Here is a 6,751-nt window from a genome sequence, read left to right on the forward strand (position 1 = left end):
CACTCCACCAATATTCAAAACACTAAACCTACTCACCATACAAAACATCCATACTTATTATTGCACCTATTACATACATAGAACACTTAACTCTGATATTAACCCTCCCCTCAAACATCTCCTTGCCAACCTCAACAGAACACATGACCATAACACAAGGCACAGATCACTCTTTGATGTTCCTCGTGTCCATCTCACACTATGCAAAAACTAACTCAATGCACATAAAAGGCCCTAAAATCTGGAATTCATTACCTGTAAATATAAAAGAAACACTACCTGTTTATAAATTCAAGTCTCTTCTCAAAGATCACTTACTCACCCAAAACCAAATAAATACTGAATAACTGAACCTTATAAATTGTATATCCTAAATGTTACTCACAATTATATCACACAAATGTTAAACCTAGGACCCAATCTAACTTTGTTATTTTTTTAAATACACTACCTAACAGAATACTCCATTCTACTGAATGTACAGCAATGCATGCAACCATATGAGCTGTCTTTGTAATACTCATTTGTGCTTTATAGTTATCTATTTACAATAATGTTTTATCACTGATTTCATCATTGCTTAGTTAATCTTAAGTTAATTTTAAGCCAGCCCGTAATGCTATGCATATAAGTGGCTTTGGCATGCTGCTCTTACCTGTATTTTTTTGTACCTCTGTATGTATGCTAAAATTACTAAATAAATAAATAAATAAATAAATAATAATAAAACCCCTGCACTATCCACTGCCTCTCTGTACTCCATGACCTGATAATCACCCCTCTTCCTCTTGCTACCCAATACCCCTGCATTTTTCCCTGCCCAGCAGCGCTGTATGGCCCTTATAGGTTTAGCCCTTCTTTTTTATATAATAATGTGACATATCCGACCTCCGCACATCTTTGACTATGTTTCTGGCTTCTACCCATATGGCCCCTCATGGGAGGTTCCTTGATGCTGGTGAGGGGCTCTTGATCTAGGGAATTAAATCTGTGCTCCAGTTCCCTGAATTAAGCCTGAATACCTTCTGCATCCCTCCACAGGTGCTGTATAATCCTACGGGTTTAGTGCTTTCCCCTTTATTATAATAATAATCTCAATTCTACTTCATACCATTGTTCAGCATAATTTCCAGACGTGGTGAAGACATTCTAGAACAGCTCGAGCTCCAGGCCTACCCAATTCTCAAAATAAACACACATGTACTACCTGCCCGTGGATGGAGACGCGACCCCTGCAATGTAGTTTGCTTAACTTTTGACTACCATGAGCTTCCGTCCTTGGTTTACATCGTGGGACGCCGTTTAAAAGTCCAAAAGTTGATCCCTACACCACAACAGTAGAACTTGCTGGCATTTTAGCCATCCAGCGAAATATCACAGGTCCATGGCAGAATGTCCAGTCTGTGGTGCCAACGACCATACCAATACATCTTGCAGTCTACCTCCCTCTTGGCTTAATTGTAATGAAGCTCACCCATCTTATTCATGTAACTGCCAAATCTACTTAAATAAACGAGAAATCTGTTGTCTCAGAGATAGAAGGCTTTACTTACACAATGGCAGTCTTTCATCTACACCTCCATATTACATATTTTCGAGTTACTAAGAGGCCCCCAACCTCTGGGGTCCCAACTCCTGCAGTCTCCCCTGTAGTCATACTTTCCACTGTCACCTCTGTATCTAACTTTCTTGCAGTCCTGGACTCCGAGGTCCCTAACCTCATCATCTTATACTGTTCTCAAATCTTCATCCTCTCGCTTGCAAGTTTCTATGTCTACAAGACCTTGCACAACAGCTCCTCCCTTTGTCCCTCTACTTCTCCAAAGTACAAACAATCCACAAAGTGTAAATCTCCCTTAACTTCTTCACTTATCCTACCTGGACATTTTTCCTTTCCAGTCTCTGTACCTGGTTCTTTACCTCTTACTAGCTCTATTATGAGTGTGGAGGTTCATCCTCCCCCTTGTACAGTCCCTTCCTCTTCTGTCCCCTTCCAAGTTTCTTCCTCTCCTGTCCCCTCCCAGGTTTCTTCCTCTTCTGTCCCCTCCCAAGCTTCTTCCCAAGTTAACTCTAAACCTTTCATCCCCCCCTACTTTGGTAACTTCCATCGTCACCTCGATCTTTACTCACACTCCCCATTCTGTCTTGGATGTCGTCCTACATACAATGTCCTTGTCCTCTGAAACACTTCAAGCTATTTCCGAATATATTGAGATTAAACCATTGATGGACATTGATCCACCCCTTCACTCCTCTACTCCATCTGCACAACAATTTCTTTGCAGCATTCCAACCTTCACTGTTTACTCGTTTTCCGCTGCTTCCACATGTAGACCTCTTCAAGGGAGGCTCCTAGGCACGGTGAAGAGGCTATTGGTCTAAGGAATTAGACATTTTGGTTTCCTTCCTCAGACCGACCCCTCAAGGAAGGTTCCTTGATGCTGGTGAGGGTCTCTTTATCTAGGGAACTGGATCTGTGCTCCAGTTCCCTGAATTAATCCTGAATACTTTCCATCCCCCTCCCCACAGGTGCTGTATAATCCTACAGGTTTAGTGCTTCCCCCTTGATTACAATAATAATAATAATCCTCAGATCAAACTTTACCCCCAATCTCCCCTTCCCTATCCCATCCTCCCCATCCTCCCTTTTCTTCCCCTCCCTTCCTGTCCCTCCCTTTTCCCCATCTTGTTTGTAACCTCTTGAGTCCTCCCTTCTGACATTAAGGTTTCTAGGTAGGGGAAAATGAGCCTGGGTTCATCCCACTCCATGGGGTTCATCAGGATTGGTGTAGTTTGCCGTGGAATCTGCATCATCTGGAGGCGCCCTGCTTCCTTCTTGGATTTCCAGGAGGTGGGGCAGGGTGTCCTGCAGGTGACAGGTGTATCTTCAGAGGCTGCCTGTCGTCGGTTCTGGGAGGTGGCAGCCGAAGGAGGTATGCTTTGTTTCGGGTATCCGACCACCCTCTCTTTTGTCCGCTCCCCTCAAGGGAGGTTCCTTGACACTGTTGAGGGGCTCTTGATCTAGGGAATTTGATCTGTGCTCCAGTTCCATGAATTGAGCCTGAATACCTTCCACCCCCTCCCCATGCACTGTATAATCCTGCAGGTTTAGCGCTCCCCTGTGATTATTATTATTATTATTATCTTTTGTCTGCCTAGGTGGCTCGGTAGATGTGAGGTTGCTATCCCAGAGCACTTGTTTACTGGTGTGAAGGGTAGGGTATGGCATGGGTTCCACGCTGATTCTGCAGTGAAGGCAGTCTCGAGGTCCTCTTGGATGAGAGGAGGAACTTACAGCTTATTCTTGCCTTCTGGTTTAGTTCTCCCCCATAATTATAATAATAGTAATAATTGATACCTTCTAGTAACTGTCCCTTTGCTGTCCCTCCACTTTTTTTTTTTCTTTCCCTCTTCTTTTTTTTTTTAAATAATAAGAAAGAAGTACCACCATCATGGAGTCTTCATTCCGTGACTCCCCCTCCTCCCAGGCCCCTTTTGCTACCGCATCCTGTTCTGACCCAGCTTCATTAATGGACCATTCTCCAGACTTTTCCCATACCCCTGTACCTCCTGCTGGTGACACTTTGTCACTTGCTCCAGGTGCCAAGGCTACATCCATTTCTTCTAGTGCCTCTGCCCCTTCCACGCCTTCAACTATGCGTCTGTCTTTCCCGAACACAGTGCGATGGTTTTTGGATCCCCCACCTACCTCAGGTCGGGCCGCCTGCGGTCCTATGTCTAAACGTTCCAGACCATTTGCTGGCACCGGTTCTTCGATTTCTGCTCATTCCACCCAGAAGCGACCTACACGACACCCACTTCCTTTATGCACCATGTTTACAACCTGGAGTTACCTGGAAAGGGTTTCGGGGGTCAACGCCCCCGTGGCTCGGTCTGAGACCAGGTCTCATAGTGGACCAGGGTCTGATCAACCAGGCTGTTACTGCTGGCTGCACGGAAACTGATGTACGAACCACAGCCTTCATGAAGACAGCCATGGGTCTACTGGTAATCTCCCTTATGTATGCTGAAAGGCAGTTGAACAGTCTTGGGCCCCTGACACTTATTATGTTGTCATTATTGTGCTAGTGGCGCCCTTGCTTTTCATTGGGGGGATGTTGCATCGTCTGCAGAGTCTTTTGCTTTCATAGGGAGTGATTTTCGTGTGCAAGTTTGATACTAATCCCTCTAGGATTTTCCAAGTGTATATAATCATGTATCTCTCCCGCCTGCGTTCTAGGGAGTACAGGTTGAGGAACTTCAAGCGTTCCCAGTAACTGAGGTGTTTTAACGCACTTATGTGTGTCGTGAAGGTTCTCTGTACATTTTCTAGGTCAGCAGTTTTACATGCCTTGTAAGGTACTGTTAGTGTGCAGCAATATTCCAGCCTAGATAGAACAAGCGACCAGAAGAGTGTCATTATGGGTTTGGCATCCCTAGTTCTGAAGGTTCTCATTATCCATCCTGTCATTTTTATAAGATGTGATTGATACAATATTGTGGTCTTTGAAAGTGAGGTCCTCCGACATTATCACTCCCACGTCTTTTGCATTAGTCTTTTGCTCTATTGTGTGTTTGGAATTTGTTTTATACTCCAATATAGTTTTAATTTTCTCACGTTTACCATATCGGAGTAATTGAAATTTCTCATCATTGAACTTAATATTGTTTTCTGCGGCCCATTTAAAGATTTTGTTGATGTTTGCATGAAGTCTTGCAGTGTCTTCAGTGGAGAACACTGTCATGCAAATTCGGGTGGTTTACATCCCTGTCTATGTCAGATATGAGGATGAGGAACAGGATGGGGGCGAGTACTGTTTTTTTTTTTTTTTTTTTTTTTTACACAGGGTTTGACAAGGTTAAGGATCCCTAGCTTTATTGACAAGCTATTTACAGGTTAAGGATTCCTAACTTTATTGGCAAGCTAAGAGCTGTTACCTACATCAGCTCATTTGAAAGCATTTTTATTGTTATGAGACATACAAGTAGGGAACAGGATGAAGTTGGAGCCATCTGTGGGCCAGCATTTTCATTTGATCAACTGACTTTATCTCGTTGACATCATTATGCTGTACGAATGTGTTCCATACTCTAGTCATCCTGGGTATGTATGATCTCAGATGGAGTGATGTTCTGGAGAAGGGTACAGCCAGAGTGAAGTTGCTGCTTTCTGCCCGTCTTGTGGCATAAAAGCTTGTTTCACGCTGTCCTCGAAGTGGATCCAAGTGTGGTATTTTGACAATATTGGCCTTGTACATAACAGTAAGGCCACCCACATCCCTCCTATGTTGAAGGCTCTGCTGAAATGACAGATCTATCCAGGATGGGTCCAGGCGAGAGATGAGACGTCTTGCTCTGTTCTCTACTCTGACAAGCAGTCGCAGATGAGAGGGGGGGCAGGCAAACCAAGAAAGTGGAGCATACTCAAGGTGCGAGCGTACTTGTGCCTCGTACAGGATCTTGCAACCCCTACTGTCAAGCAGATGGGAGACACGGCGAAGTGCTGTAAGCTTCCTGGCTGCCTTGTTTGCAAGATTTACAACATGGTTCTTCATGGTTAGCTTGGAGTCAAATTTCACCCCAAGGATATCAACTTCTTCTCCAGGTGCCAACATCCTCCCATTCATCCTTACTACTGCACCAGCATTACCATCATGGTGCCTAGAGACGATCATCATTTGCGTTTTCTCAGGTGCAAATGTTACTTGCCATCTATTTCCCCAAGCTGATATAGCTCTGAGCTGGTGATTGATGTAGCTTAGAGCAGCTGGCATTTCTTCTCTTGGATAAGTGAATGTCAGTGTACAGTCGTCTGCATATGCATGTGATTCTGGGATGAGATGAAGAAGGTCGTTGAAGTAGACATTTCATAAAAATGGACCCAGCACGCTTCCTTGTGGAACACTTGCCCCAATAGGATGTCTTGCTGATTCCGTTCCATTGAGAACTACACTTAGAGATCTACCATGAAGGTAGTCACTGAGGAGACATAGCGTAGAGCCTGCAATTCCCAGTGCTTGAAGTTTTGCTAAGAGGCCCTGGTGCCACACCCGGTCGAAAGCGCCAGCAATGTCCAGTGCTACCACACAGCTGACTTTGGATTCATCCAGTGACTGGTGCCACTTAGTGGAGAGGTTTAACAACAGATCAGCAGCAGAGTAACCTTTCCTGAAGCCATATTGACGATCACAAAGTAGTGAGTGGTAGTCAAAAAACTCTGTCATTTGTCTTGAGATTATTGTCTCAAAGATCTTACCAGTGATTGACAGGAGTGACACTGGTCTGTAGTTGCTGATTTCTGCTCTGCTCTTCTTTTTGTGAACAGGGACTACATTCGCCTCTTTCCATAGAGAGGGCCATTTACACTGTACTAGGCAGTGCTGAAAGATGCGAGTTAGAGGTGCTGCTAGCTGGTCTGCACATCTTCTCAACAATCTTGGGCTCAACTTGTCTGGGCCCGCAGCCTTTTCTTGGTCAAGCGATTTAAGTAGGAAATGCACCTCCTCCTGTCTTATTGTCACCACTGACAGTTTTGACACCGTTCTTGCAGCTAGCCAAGGAGGGTCCCTTGCTGGATCAGGAACTTGCATTTTGGTAGCAAAGTGTTCAGCAAAGAGGTCCGCCTTCTCTTGACTACTAGTAGAGGTGGTCCCATCCTGTCGATTTAGAGGTGGAATAAGTTCATCAGGCAGATAACCTTGTCTGTCCTTGACCAGGGACCACCAGGTTTTGGAGCCTACCCTACCTGATG

Source organism: Cherax quadricarinatus, chromosome 8, assembly GCF_038502225.1.
Source record: "Cherax quadricarinatus isolate ZL_2023a chromosome 8, ASM3850222v1, whole genome shotgun sequence".
Lineage (NCBI taxonomy): Eukaryota > Metazoa > Arthropoda > Malacostraca > Decapoda > Parastacidae > Cherax > Cherax quadricarinatus.